Raw genomic sequence first — 15,208 nt, forward strand, 5'->3', positions numbered from 1 at the left:
CCACCTTGTGCACGTCGGAGGATTCCAACAAAATCGTACCTATTCAAACAAGTGATAGCAGATATAAAAAATCACTCGCTCGTAAATAAAGGGTATAAAATTGAAAATTGCCTACATGTAGGCATGTGCGTGCGTTGTGTAACACGCTAAGCGCACGAATACAGGTGTGCAAATAAATAGGACTCGGTGATACACGTGATATTGCGTTTCTCAAATAGCGAATGAATTTTCGCGCCTGTGCGAAACGTTTTCACCTCGTCGCTCGGTTTTGTGCCATACATTACACATGTATCAGTACACAACGAGCGATAATGTACGAGACGCGAGGAGCCGAGGTCGAATACCACATGTCAACGAGAAACGCTTGTTTGCGAAGACGAAGTACAGAAACACACACACACGCGCGGAAGGAGGAATAAACAAAACTTATTGCAAAATCGCACGAATAAGTAAACGACCACGATTTCGATTTTTCATTTATTCTTAGTTCTCTTTACACGTTTAACGTCGCACCGAGAGAAGGGATAAAAATTATATGACACCTTAGGGTGTGCCAAAATAAAATAACTTTTTTTTTAAAACGTGTATCAAAATTTTGGTCCGCGTTTCAAAAAACAAAAATGTTTTTATTTTTTTGTTACACCCTATTATACTGACAGTTATACGCGAACTGTAAATTGCAGAAAAAAAACGCACGAACTTCGTTCGTTCGCGGTACCTATACCTAAGGGGGAAAATGGACGGCGAGCTATTTTCCGCGAATGATACACTCCGGCGATTGGAAATTTTTGGAAATTCCAACCCTCGGTCCGGGGCTACGGGACCCCGTTTCGAGCCTGAACAAACACCGGGATTTCCGGAGGGGCTGCACCGCCCCTGCAGCGTACCCGTACAACGTTGCAGACGATATAACAGAAACCACGGGGTTTTATTGCGGAGGGGATGAGCGACACCTGGTTCAAATGAGCGCCATAATACCCGGGGGAAATAATTCGGTTTGCCGGTGAAAATCCCGCACCTTTGACCGATAAATTTTACAACCAATTATTGACTCGACGGCAAATTGACGCAAGCATGGTAAGGGAAGTTTTGCCTTACGTTAGACCTGCAGGTACTAATTCTAAGTAAGGCCTTGCTAAACCCTATTTGGCTCTTAAATCCTGTTCAGTACCGACAATTGCTATTTTGTACACTCGAACCCGTTTAAACGACCGTAAGAGTATTTATTTTTTTAAAGTCACTCGTTCTATTCTTGCACTAATCCCCTCGTTTGAGTTAATTAGTATTACTTTTGGTAAACTAAACGCATGCTAATAAATCTTTCAGACAGTTATTGCGACGATTGACGATTATTACAAGAATTTATTACTCTCAATTCAGAGGTAAAGCTTAGATTTGCAAAAAAATAAATGAAATATGTATTAGTAGGTAACGTTAATCTCAACTACTGGATATTATAATTGATATTTGAATTCGATATCACTACTTACTTCGATCGATCTTATAAGTATTGAAATCAAATTCAATCATTATCGAGATTCTCGTGGCCAAGAATTTTGTGGATTCTCCCGACCTGCAGTACATTCAATAGTGGAGGATACAAAGGATCAGTAGAGGTCCTAATTACCTCCTACTTTAGACCTAAACGTGGAAGAAATGGAAACATCTGCCACTTTTAGGTCCAAAGTAAAATCTCTCTTCGGTGCAAAATGTGTCTTCCATAAGCCCAATTACGTCCTACCGAAAAATTTCGACTCGGGTTCACGAGAGGCTTGAAATTTGGAAAAAGTAGATCGTTCGAAACAAGAGAACGTAGCAAACTTGCCGGTGAAGGTTTTTTCCCGGTGCAGCAGCAGCAGCTCGACACGGATGGGCATCCATTAGAGCCGCGAAAGCACGTCGTCAGCGGGATTTTCCAAACCACTTGATCCGCGGTTCGAACAGCTCGACCCTTCGAGTTCTCGAAGAGATTCGCCCGGCGATCGAAGTTGGTTACACACTGGGACCGAAAATGGGACTCGAGGAGCCGGGTCAACTTGGTTGTGAAATTCAGCGGCACTCCAGAGCCGGAGGTCACATGTGCACACGTGTCTACGCGGCGCGGATCCTTCTCCGCATCCGGTTCCGGAGATCTCGCTCGAATTCACACTCGGATTTCCATCTGGTCGAATTCTCATTTCTCTACGGGAATCTGGCCGGAGACGAAGCTGCAGTTTATTTAAAAAAAATTGTTTTTTTCCCCTTTTACCCTGTTTCGCATACCCGCTCTCGTATAGTTCGACGATTTCGCATTACTCTACCCAGCGATAAATCGTCGTCCCGTTTCGCCAATTGAACGTACACTAGCTGCTAGTGTGTCGGCAAATTTTGCCCCCGTCGCGGAGCAATAATTAATAGGTTTACGCCCCGTTATTATGCCCCGTTTGTAATTAAATCCCACAATGCAGGTCCGTTCACGGGTTTCAGGGCGCGCGGTCAACCGAGTGTCGAAAAAAAAAAAAAAACAAAAAAACTTCGCGACAGTTTGAACCGCGGATTCGGTGCTACGAATTATCGAATATCCGCAGACGTCGCTGAATCGCCTGAGAAAGTGATTTAAACGTAAACGATCTTGAGCAGCTTTCGTTCGCAATCGCGTTGCGTAAATAGCTGCTACAGTGCCACTCCACGACACCGTGATATTTTTTACTTGTCTCCCTCTCCCTGCATTCGGGGCATAAAGGTTCCGCTCTCCCGGCGGGCTTTAAAATCGCATTACTCTTCAGTTGAACATTCATACTTCTCGCGCACGCCGCGATATCTGCCTCTATGCTCCGAGAAGCTCTTTAAAGGTCGTCGTCTCCCGGCCTCGAAGCCAAAAGCGCATACGCCACAGGTCTGAAAAGCTTTTGCCATTGCAGGATGGTATATATATATACATAGGTATGGTATATATATATATATATATACATACATACATATATACACTTATGTACCGGGGTGAATTTGTTGCACTGAATATTACCTGGAACGCATAAAGGCGGCGTACGGCCTCGTAACCGTGAATAGAGATATCGCCCTGAATCGACCCTTCGTCGATGTAGGTATTTACCTTATAATATACCCTCGCTATACGTGCTCCGGGCGAAATGTATTCTTATCTCGGAGAATGACTTCTGCAGCTGTTTTCCGCGGAAGGATTGAAAAAGTGATTTTTACGCTCGCCCGCGATACCTACACGCGAAGGTAGCGAAAAAGTACGCGTTTGCCGGATGTCATAAGGAAGACGAACTCTCTCTTATCGAGATCAGGCCCACACCTCAACCTGTACCCGTACACTCGAGTCTCCGAGGGAGCTTTTACATGACTCCGATTCGACGGAGTTCGGGGCAATAATTCCCGAGTTTGGCCCATCGGAACGTGACTGCGATTCCACAGCAGCCACGTTGTGGAACATGGTGAAAACTCGGGTGCGGAGCTTTGACGTCGACGCGCCCCGAGGATGCCGGGTTTACGGGGTCCCTACAGCGGGGGAGATACGACCTACGGGCGGAATAACGCCGCCTGGGAACGCGGCCTCTGATCCAATCATGCCCCTTTTATTTGCCGTAAGTAGTGGGTACCAATAAATAGTATTTATTAACGTCAATTGAGTTAAATTACGTTTTATTCATCGCGTCGAGCGCATTGTGCGAGCACCCAACGACCGCTCCGAGTCCTGCTTTGATTCGTCAATCAGTCCGTACTTCACCGCCTCTCACGCAAACTACGGAGGTATCACGAAATTACGCTTATGGTTTCTTACGTATGCACACACCTACGTACGTATGATTAATTCAAACCTCATACCTACGTACACGTAAGTGTATCATCCTGCGATAAAAATTATCCCAATTATAATAATCGAGAGGTCCTTGGTTGTCAGACAAAAACGACGCCCATTGCTACGTATATATATATATATATTCGTCTCGTCAATTGAGTTTCCGACCAATTCCCGAAGGCTTTCGCGAACCTTTTCTCGGTCGAGGTGTTGGGTTGAATTTTCTTTTTCTCTATTTCGATTTCGCAAAGTGTAATACGGTCCTCCCGTATTTTCCTGCACCTATTCGAAGAAAGGATCGGGGGACGGGGGCTTCTTTTTTTACAATACATAAATTATTTCACGGCTATATCGCGTATTCGGACATTGTAACCAGGCACAATAGGGGTCACTGGGTATGCATGGCGGCACTGAGCCCTGCGGAGTTGTTCCTCCTCCTCCTTCTCGAGCAAAAACTACATTCGTACATAGATTCGTACGTGGGTAAGGTGGGTATACCCTGCAGCTCGGAAAATAATTCACTTTTTCTTCGCTACGCGTATATCTATACGTACTCGACAGTCTTGCCGATGCTCGCGCCGGCCCTTCCTACCTTTTTTTAAGGGCTCATTGTATGCCCCAGGCTCTCCTTTACTCCGCAGTTGTCAACCCTTCTTTGGCTATCCTCGAAAGGAAAGGTAAAACCAACGACGAAACGGAGAACGCGAAATAAATTCCAATTTTTTTGTAAATAGGAGTATACCTGTTCGTCCCTCTGTCTTCCGGCTAAAGGATAAAGTTACAAATTTACAGCAACAATTAACATGCGTTGAATCCCATACGGTATTTTTTAAATGCCGAATCCTGCATGACTCTTAGCACTAATAATTTGCTGTAAATACATATCATTTTAACTATATGCCTTCAACTTTTGTTAGTGTAAAAATGTTTTGCAAAACAGAGCGAACCGGCTGCGAATATAATTTTTTTTCATGTGCAATTTTTTTACGAGGCTTTTCATAATAATTGTTTCGTAAAAAAGTCGGTTATAAGATTTGCGTAGGTTGGTTATGACTAATTAGTGAACATGCCTTCGCGACCCGCCGCAATGGCAAGACGTAAACACAATTCGCGGTCGATTTACGGAAAATTGTCACAATTCTCTAATTGGATTACGTCTAACGAAGGTCGCGTCACCCTCGTACAGATTGAGTTATCGCCCAGCAGCCTTCTCCTACAAGGTCGAAACGGAAGCCGTTTCGTCGACGGAATTTTATCCCACGTTAATTGTGAGCAAAATCTTATTCATCAGCGGTACGCTGTTGAATAAATTTTGTATCAAATTTACGATTTCGAATACTTGTCAAAAAGTCGACATATTGAATTTCGAGAATCGGAATTCGTCTGTGATTTTAAGCAATAAAATAAACGAATTATCCTGTAGAAAGTTCAAGTATAGAAAATTGGAAATATAGAAACGTCAAAATCTATAATCTGTATACGATGTATTCTATATTATGACAATATATATTCTGACCTGTACATTTTCCTGTTTCTCCATGCTTCAATTTTCTACATTTTTTAAATAGGATAAATTGAATTTCCGCTTCTTTCAAACTTCTACACTGTGGCCTTTCCATTTTTTCATCCTTCTATATTTTCACCCACGCCAAAATTCTCCTGCCGGAGGATCAAACAACGCACGCGAAGATGTACGATGGCATGGTGCTAAGAATTTGCGGGGTTGGGCCTAATTTCGGGGCAGACAATAGACGGATATTTGTCTCGAGAGGGCGAAGGGATCCGACAGCGAACTCTAAACTCTGAAGTAATATAAAGGGTAATGGGAACTGACGAAATATCTCCGCTCGATGGGCTTTCCGGGGGTCTGAATAAGTGTCCTTGAATATTCAATCCCGGATTTCCAACGACTGTGAGAAGATGTCGAAATGCATTTTCGGGGGAGAGTTTCAAAATTGAGTTTTTTCCACTCAAGAATCAGTCGTGTAATTCAGCCTCGTACAGCTCCGATGCAGACATCAGTTTTTACTCTCGTTTCAATGATCATAAACGCGGGGTCGGGATACCGACAATGAGTGTGTTTCTATCGTTGGAGGGAAAATAACCACTAATATCTTCAGAGTTAATGGCGCCCTCTCTCTTCTCTACCAGGTTCAACGGGGGAAACTGATAGCATGACGAGTACAAATCCACAAGCGAATTTCCCCCTCCCCCCCTCCCCTCCCGCAACAATAAAGACAAAAGCTCTTTCAAACTCCGAATCTTCTTTCCTGTTCATTAATTCAAAGAACATTTCGCGTTAATTGACGAGCCCTCTTCACAACGGCTCATCGATCCCGTACTTATACGTATTATATGCCCTGTATATACCAATTGACAACAATGGGAAAAGCCCCGGTAGACAGAGACTCATTCCATTAGCCAATTTCCCCCTCGTCGTATCCACGGAACACTTCTACACTCGTATTAATACATCAGTGTTATGCATTATGCCGACGACGTTCCGCTCGGCTAATTCACCCTTCGGTCTTATCAATTTTTCGCGGCTGCTTCTTTCACCATCTTTTATCGGGAAAGAGGCGGCTTTGTCCACTTCCGAAACCGTTTCATTTTCCACGATATACATAAGAGCGGGATAAAATGAAGATCCGAGGCGCAAAAACAACCGCAGAAAATGGCGACGTAATGGCTTCTGTCAAAAGGAGACAAATGAGAGGCGAAAGGTTCGATATCGGCGAAGCTACTTCCCGATTCGATGCGCCTGTACACCGGAAGTCCGATGCCAATTTCAAGCACGTCGAAGCCGCCCGCAAAGCGCGAGAGACGAGCTATTGACAAAATTTGTCCGGTACGCGGTAGATAAATAAATTACCAGGCAGTTTCTTAATGAAACCCTTGGCCTCGCTTCGCTTGCTTTCTGGCTGGCTGAAGTGAGAGGATCGAGCCTTCTCCGAGGCTATTTTTCAACCCTGCAGCCGGCGTCTCCTTCTCGTCGCCTCAAGAGCCGCAAGGAAGAAGAACCGTGTGCACACCGAGGCCGAGAATTGCCTTTGAAACATTGATATTGCGGTTGTAAAATGTCTCGATAGATACACACCTTGATATATTCATTTACCGACTCTCCATTACTCTTGCCCACATTCATGCATTACGAAGCTGAGAGAGAAAGAGAATGGCCAGCGAGCATCGATCGAAGACTGCCTATGTATCTCCGCGCACATCCTCAGGCCAAGGAAACTGTGGTGCCAACGTTGTAGACGTTGCCGAGGAAAAGGAATAGATGGAAGAAAAGAGATGAGCTGCAGCCCTGACACACCGCGAGTTGATTACCCGTAAAGTCAAGTGCCCAACGCTCTTTAAACTACCATGAATCCCCGGAAGTGTCTAACGGAGGCTTTGAAATTCGAGGAAATTCAGTGAAATTTCATCAAGTGGGTACTGAAGCTGAAATATCGCGAAATTCGTTATGAAGTCTGCAGGTTAATGCGCCGAATCAGCTGAAATTTGAGGAAGTAAGAGAAGCGAGGTCACGCTGGAAGCTCTCCATAAAATTAGAAGGATGCGAACCGAATCCTCCGAGTCGTTCTCACCGGACGTAATATATCCTTGAAAAATCGTGGCTGATCAATCCAGGTCCTACACGTCATCCTATCCGATGAAATTCTGAAAAGTTGTCGAAAGCTACGAATCCATCCCTGAAAGCAATTGGAACGACCAGAGAGTACATACCTACATGCTACGGAGAGTGGAGGTAAGGAGAAGTATCTCATGTGAGTTTCCAACTGAAAAAGTACCCACTAAAAAGCGAGGAATAGTGGTTCAACAAGTCGCTAGAATGGCGCCCATAAGTAACGAGGGTTAAAATTTGATTGGCGCTTTCAGTAGTAATACAAGAAGAGTTCTGCGTACAGATCACGATACCGATATCTTACGTCAGACACAAACCTTTTTTCCGATGATCGGTGAAGTCAACCAGAGTGGGGATAACCCCACACAAAAAAAAAACAAGGGTTTGTGTCTGAGCAAAATGTCGGTATCGGGATTTGTACGCAGAACTCTCCTCTACTACTGCTTTCTGGAACTTTTGTTACAGCAACGTTATCTTAATTTTCCTTTACTTTACGGACACTTTCTATACATGGAGATGATCCTCAATACCGCGTACCTACATAACTGCAGATGAGATCTTAAAGTTGAAAGGAAATCGTCAAACGCCCAGAAAGTTCGGGGTTGGCATTTTCTTAGAGGTGATTGCTGCCTGGCGTGTGAGTGAAACGTGCAAAGATCCAGAGAGTGAAATAACAGGGTCTACACGCAAGAGCGGGGGAAGAGGTGGAAGTTGGCAATCAGTGATCGATCAGTGTTTTTTTGACGTTCCGGCATCGGGCACTCTCCGCGACTGTTCTTGACGCGGAAACAAAGCGGTACAAAGCCGACGCCTTCCTCGATGGGGATGGGCTCTCGGATATCTCGAGAGGCTCTCGTCGCCTCGCCCCTTGTACCTTACAGGGCGAGTAAATCAGTCGGCGGATCGTCCTGCAGGCGGCAAGGTATTTCCCGCGGCTTTTGTGTCTCTGCGAATCGAATCGCTACTTAACTCATTTAGCGCAGCTGCTCGGTCAGTGGCATTCTAGACCTTCAATTAGGTTCTATGTACCAACGTGGGGTGGATTCCTCTTGGAGTCCCTGACCGGACACTGTGCATGGGACAAGCGTAATTCGGATCCCGTTGTCCATCTCGATCTTCACCCAGAGGGGAATTACGATTCCCCGAGAGGCGCTTGTACCGCAATCACGTACAGGGTGTATGAAAAATTTCTCGCTTCGATAATTCCGTTTGGCTGATCGAAGCGAGACTCAAACGACTATCAGAAGCGGCCGAGCAACGCGGTGCTCGGATTTATTTACAATTCCAACGAACTTGGATTGCTTCTTGTATGCTTTTTAAACCACACCCCACACACACGTTTTCACTTAGTTTATTTTACGAACGCGCAACGGTCAGGAGAATGTCTCATCAAGCCCAGAATGCGAATCGTCTGCTCTGGCGTTGCACCGCATATCTTGCTTATGTGTTACCACGTTGCGGGTACCTTGAAGAGTTCCGGCCATTCTGGAAGTCCTTTTAACTCGCGAGCATATCTCGTTGAAATACTCGCGTTTTGCAAATAACGCGGAGGAGATTAAAAAGGAGAAAGAGAACCCGGACGAGTACCGGACCCGTTTTTCACACTCCGAGAGTCACACTCTTCCTCTCTTTTCAAACCGCGCGGTGTCTTTCCATCCACGTATGGACGAAAGCCGACCGCTTCCTCCCGAGATCATCCCTTCTTAACCTGTTCCAATCCGGCCTCCGATGAGGAAGAAGTGAGCCGCACAGAAAATACAGGGTTCACCTCAATTTCCGCCGATACGCGGTCAGCTCTGCGTTTGAGGTATGTTCCTTTCCAAATTGTGCGTATGTGGGACATATTATACGCATAATCGGATGAGACGGGAGCCCGGCGAAAAGCCCGGAGCTTTTATAAGTGCGAGAGAAGAAGAAGAAGAAGAAAGCCACGCGGAAAGAAGAGCACTGGTATTCCAACAGTTGTGTAACTTCGAGCTGCGTTTGCTACCTTGATGATAAAATTCCGGTATTTCAAGAATTTCTAATTTCTCGCAGGCGGTACCACTAATTTTCCCCTCCCCCTCCTCCGTCCCATCTTCCTGCCTACCTCCTTTCGTTCGCTGATCCGGGACGGCGGTTTTTCGACGGGTCCAAGGCTAAGAAAAGACCCGATATGCTCCGGTCTTCCACCCAAACGGCAGACGGGAGTCGTTTTTCACCCAGTCCTTGAAAGGCATCACCTTCCGTTCAGGCATCTGCCGACGTGTGTTTCAAATTTTTAATCACCCGCCCTCGTCGCGCATGGGGAAAATCACCGGCGCGGCGTCGAGTGCCAATTAGGGAGAGTTTATACCCGTGACTTCTTATCGTTAACCCGGGTTTTTAATTACCAACAAAAAAGAAGAAAAAAATTTTTTAAATAAAGAAGAAAAAAATACAGAGTGTGCGGGGTAAATTTCCATGCGTTCGTCAGCCGCTCTTATTTCACGGTAATTTCGCCTAATTTATTGGCTCGTTTCGAATTCCAGCGTTTATTACGCACGTGCGTGAGTACGTATATATTCTTGTAGCGAGGCGTAATCGTTTGCCTCGTGTGACGTCGACCTCAGGATTTGTAACACGCCAAAAACGGCTCGGAATACAATTTGTCAAATAATGGGTGAATACGGAGTATTTCGAGTTTAAATTATTATTTTTTCGGAGAAACTCATTTCGGTTTGAGTACGAGCATCGTACGTAGGCGAAAATCAAGTTGTTCTCAACTTGTGTTTTTTCCCCATTTTGTAAAAAATCGTTCTGCATATAAGCTGTTTGATGCCCGTTACCGAAATTTCCACGTTTGTTGACCCATGCAAATGAAACATTTGCCATTTTCCGTCAGTTACCTCGCGTGTGCTTTGAAAATCGAATCAACGAGAGCGAATGATTATTCATATTACCGGTTCACGGTTACATATGCTGGTTTCAATTGCTCGTACCGCTTTGCCATTAGTTCCACCATTTAGTCGCAAATTGTCTTCCACGCATCGACGTTATTCCGCCGTTTAATAACCAACTCTCGTTGGATAAAAAAAAAAAAAAATGACATCAAATTTTGTCATGCAGTTGGCGTGATTCGGGAATTCTCATCGATTATCAAAAATAAAATAAATCAAAGTAACGTTTCTCGGTTATTCTTGCATTAAATTCTGCTGTAGCAAAATTTAATAACGAGCCTGAGAATTTTTCGCAAAACTGATGAGATAATTTTCATTAAAACTCGCATTCGTCTCTAACATAATTAACTATAAAATCCTTTTGAAAGTTTTAGTGAAATACTGTTCGGCTAGCTGATACCGCGTTTTATTCGAAAGTGATGAATAACGAAAACCTTGAACAACGATTAAACATTCCAGCTTCACAATTGCGGACCGACTTCACTCTGCCAATTTAAAGAAATGAATTCATGCACATTCGTAACGTGAAATACAGTCTCTTTCGAGCGCTCAATTCATCTCCGAACGAACGAAGGCGTTGGGTGAGATTTTGCAGCAGACTCGTTAAGAGTATTTCGTGTCAAAGTTGCGGGGTAATTCGGTGCCAGTTCACGGACGCTTTTGGAGTTAGAATTCCAATTTGGAGGCTCGTTCGTTATTAACTTGGCGGATAATAAACGGCAAATGATCTCCAGCGTAATATCCTTTGAACCCCTCGATCCTTCCATCCCTGATTCACCGGACCGGCGAGCGGGCAACTTTGAGGAAACAGTTTTGCTCGCCGAAAATGGTTGCTAAAACGTTGCGTCCGCGGGCGCAATTTCGCACGCCACGACTACGTGGGTATGATACGTACACGCGGCCAGAACGGTGGATTTCGGATGCATTTTAATGCGGATTTCCCTCTTCGTCCCATTTTTGCCGTCAACTAAACGCGGTCGAAACGAAAGCGATTGTTTCAGGCAACTCCGCGAATCGCGTCTGCCTTTCCATAATTATCGGCAGTCACTACAGAGTTCAACGTGACATCTGGTATCACATGGAATGAGCACGTGACGTAAATTTCCAGAACGGTACGCGTAACCTTTTACAAGGTTCATGAAGCCATGCCATGTCGTAAGGTACGATCTCTAATAAAGTGTGAGCTACGCTCGGTTTCGCCATTTAATTATTTTCTGGGGTCAAAGTTGCCAATATTTTATTTTCTAGCAATTGCAACGTGCAATTAGTTTAATTGATTTTACTTTTTTTTTCACTTAAATAAAGTCTTAGCACCAGTTCATTGTTGCACCAACAGCAAATTATCCCAGATCGATATCTCCGATTTGATTTCTTTTGCAATATGTTATAATAGGCTGAAAATTAAGCGGCATGAATTTTTTTTTTATCTCCTATTAAACGTTTTTAAGGGGGTAAAACCATCCTCCAAAGTAAGGGAGGTCAAGGGGTGATTTGGCAGTTTTTCTTTCTTTTTAATTGACAAAATTACATTTTTCACTTCTCGTTATGAGAAAACTTTTCCAGTTGGATTGGTTAAAAAATATTACGTTCTCGAGAGTGAAACTGTCAAAATCACCCCTTGACATGCCTTACTTTAAGCGTTTAATGGTAGATAAAAAAAAAAAAAATACGTGTCGCTTAGTTTTCAGTCTACTATAACACATTAAATAAGAAATGAAATCAACCTTCCATGTTAGTAACACTGACCATGATCAAAAATAAAAGTAACAGATCTATATTATATTCTCTACTTACAGCGACAAAACTAGATTTAATTTTTTACCCAGACCTCTATTTTCGGGTTCGGTAAAAAACGAAAATAGCTACTGTAGTAACTGTAACTTAAAATTTCTCTCAGTGTATAATCCCGCTGCGATGATTTAATTAAATTTCGAGCTCCAAAAGCTTGTCAACTTTGGTATCAGATTGATTTTCATCCTGTCGCAAGATGCTCAATGTATATCACGTCCAACCGACGCGACGTAACCTAAATTGGTTGTCAGAAGTGGATCGTCGCTCATATTTCCTCGGTTATGTATTCATTTTTAAGCTCCCGGAGTCTTTTCGAACTGTCATATTCACGTCAGCTCGGCGGTCCTCTGTGGCAGTCAATTCTGACCAGGCTGTTCCCTTCGAAATAAACCCCAGTATATCCACTTGTCACAATTTGTTCACGCTATGAACTTTCTCTACTTCCGGAAGGATTTCCCCTTGTCCGTACGTGAGAATTCTTGTTTTGAATGACTAGAAATTCGTCGTTTTGCTTTCCTACACTCGGGGAAAGCTGATACATGCTATTCTAAAATTCAGACGAAAATTCGAATCAGTTACTTTGTGGTATAAAAAAAATTTTCTGTTAACCCAGCAAGTAATCTTTGTAAACGTAACTCCCTCCCGCCCATGCCTCTCTCTCTCTCTCTCTCTCTCTCTCTCTCTCTCACTTTCTCTCTTTCTCTCTCCTTTTCAACTAGCAATCGACCTGATTCCATTCCGCCCCGGCTCCCATTGTGTAACCCATTGTCGAACTTCGCCTTGGTCCAAAACTCCGCAACCCCTTCATTGCGGGGGAAAAAGGAGTCTCCCCCCGCATTTTATGGACCCATTGTAAACCCTAACGTATCACCCCGGGAACCTAAAAAATCCCCTCCAAGTCGGCCTGCCTCATTCTAGGATCCTTAGAGCTCCTTGCCGTCCTGGCGCAACGCGTGTCATCGTTAAAATTAAACCCGAGCTTTCGTTTTCATTGCGTCCCACTTCTTCTTCTCCTCCTAATTTTATACACGTTCAACGATACAGAAATTTTCATTTCAATTACGCGCAAGTTTCCAGAAAATCCAAACCGATAGTTATGTTTAGAACGAAGGAAAAGTATATCCTTGTTCAAACTTGAAATTATAAAATTTTCCAATTCGGTGCCGACGACTTCCATAATCAGGATTTATCTTGAATATTTACCTTAGGCAAGAGGTTTCAGGAACGGGGAAATATTTCCAGGAACGATTGCCTGAGATTGGTCGTAGACTCGTACGGATCGCGAAGGGCTCTTCGAGTGGCATTCACGCCGTATTGTCTCCAAATTCGCCAACTTTCGAATTCCATCTCTTACATAGCATGCGTGTCCTGACATAACCGAAGATCCTTTCGAGGCGCGTATCGTCTGCCTGCCTCTCTTATTTCTCACCGATTCCTCCCTCCGTTCATCCTCTTATATTCTATATTTCACCTCACGCGTACCGCGTGGTCTCGTTCACGGTTCGGCTCTGATTGGTTGGGCCGAGTTTATTACCCGTCGTTACGGGCAAACCGTATATCTATAAATCCGCGGCGCCCACGCCGGCATCCTTTCCCCGCACCCGCCGCCTGCTTCTTTCCTTCCCCTTTTGATACCTCGGTTGGAGGCGTTTGATTACGACTCCCAGGCCTCCGGCGCGATGTTTAATTTCTTTGTACCATTCCGCAGCTGCACCGCATCCACATGCTCTTGGTGCACCTTTGCGTACGCCTCGAATAGTAACCAGTACCTACCTACGTAGGCCGTATTCTCTTTGTTTATTTCTAGATATTCCACCGGAGTGCACCGAAATAAGAATGAAAAAACTCAGAGTCCCAATGAAACAGCAACGATCACAAAACACAAGGTGAGGTTTTGTGAACCATGTATTTATAAAATTAAACAACACTCAAAAATTTCTAGGGTAAAATCTCACTGTGCGGATGGATCTGAGTTTCCGAACTGCGTTCCAAATTCGAGTCATTTCGCGGGGTTTATAAAGCGGTGGTTAAATGGGCGGCCGAAATGGCGTTGCTGGGGTGCATCGGCAATAAAGGTGTATGAAATAGGCAGCTCGCTAGGCGATGGGCCGTATCCCGGAATTACGATTCAAATAAATTCTGCAACCTGAAGCCGCGTGCTTCGCAGGGTTGATGTGAGGCCGCGTTGGCATGCGGCCGTTGCATCTGGGATCCATTGCACCGCGTTCGAGCCGCAGGCGGTGCAGACGCGGAGGAACGGATCGGTGCTAAGAATTCCAAGACGACCGTGCGGCTTTAGTGGGAGGTACTCGAGTGCGTTCGAACGCATAAATGACGGATGCGCGTTCCTCGGAGATGTTCGTCCTGGACTCCCAGAGACGACTTGCACCCGCAGCGATGTAAAAGATGACCCGAAGTTGGCGTTCTTGATCATCGGGACAATTCGGAAGTAACGGAGCAACGAATGTCGATGCAAAGTGATGCGAAACCCTCCGAGTGAACACAAACCGAGGATGAAGACTCGGCGAGTCTGTTTCGTGTTGTGTAAACGGACCCCGACTGCACATCGGAACTCTGCTTATTGGGATGCAAAGTTATTCGGTCCGTATGCCGTTCGAGAGGAATATATCGGAACGGGAAACTGGATCATGATCCGTCGGAGAATAAGACGCCCGTCAGAATTGAATTCACCTCTCAAATCTTCGAGTGAACCTCCGGTAGTTTCAGGATTTATGAACGAACGCGCGAAGGAAGGCTGATTGATTAAATACTCGGGGTGGTTTCCTTCTTCGCGGCTTTTGGTTCATCGGTTTTATTGATTACGCTTTGGTTTATCAACTGCGAGATCTCTATGTGACTCCAAATTGCCTCAAACTCGATGCGTTCTTCCTTTGTATTTCACCCTCCTGATCTGATTCATGCCGAGTTTATCCTAAGTTGTTATCGTTAGTCGTACACTCGGACGACTCGTCTTTCATCGCCTCTCTTTCTTCCTAGATACATTTGCAGTATAGCACAATTAAGCTTTTCAAAGCTTTGTCAGAATAATTATTGATAACTCCAATTCAT

General features: G+C 44.6%; 1 protein-coding gene across 1 annotated transcript in view; it reads left to right on the top strand.

The window, feature by feature from the left end:
- Gycbeta100B (guanylate cyclase soluble subunit beta-1-like) overlaps window positions 1-15,208 on the top strand; it is an 87,598-nt gene that overhangs the window by 1,783 nt on the left and 70,607 nt on the right. The gene's annotated exons all lie outside the window — the stretch shown is intronic.

Source organism: Neodiprion pinetum, chromosome 6 (assembly GCF_021155775.2).
Source record: "Neodiprion pinetum isolate iyNeoPine1 chromosome 6, iyNeoPine1.2, whole genome shotgun sequence".
Lineage (NCBI taxonomy): Eukaryota > Metazoa > Arthropoda > Insecta > Hymenoptera > Diprionidae > Neodiprion > Neodiprion pinetum.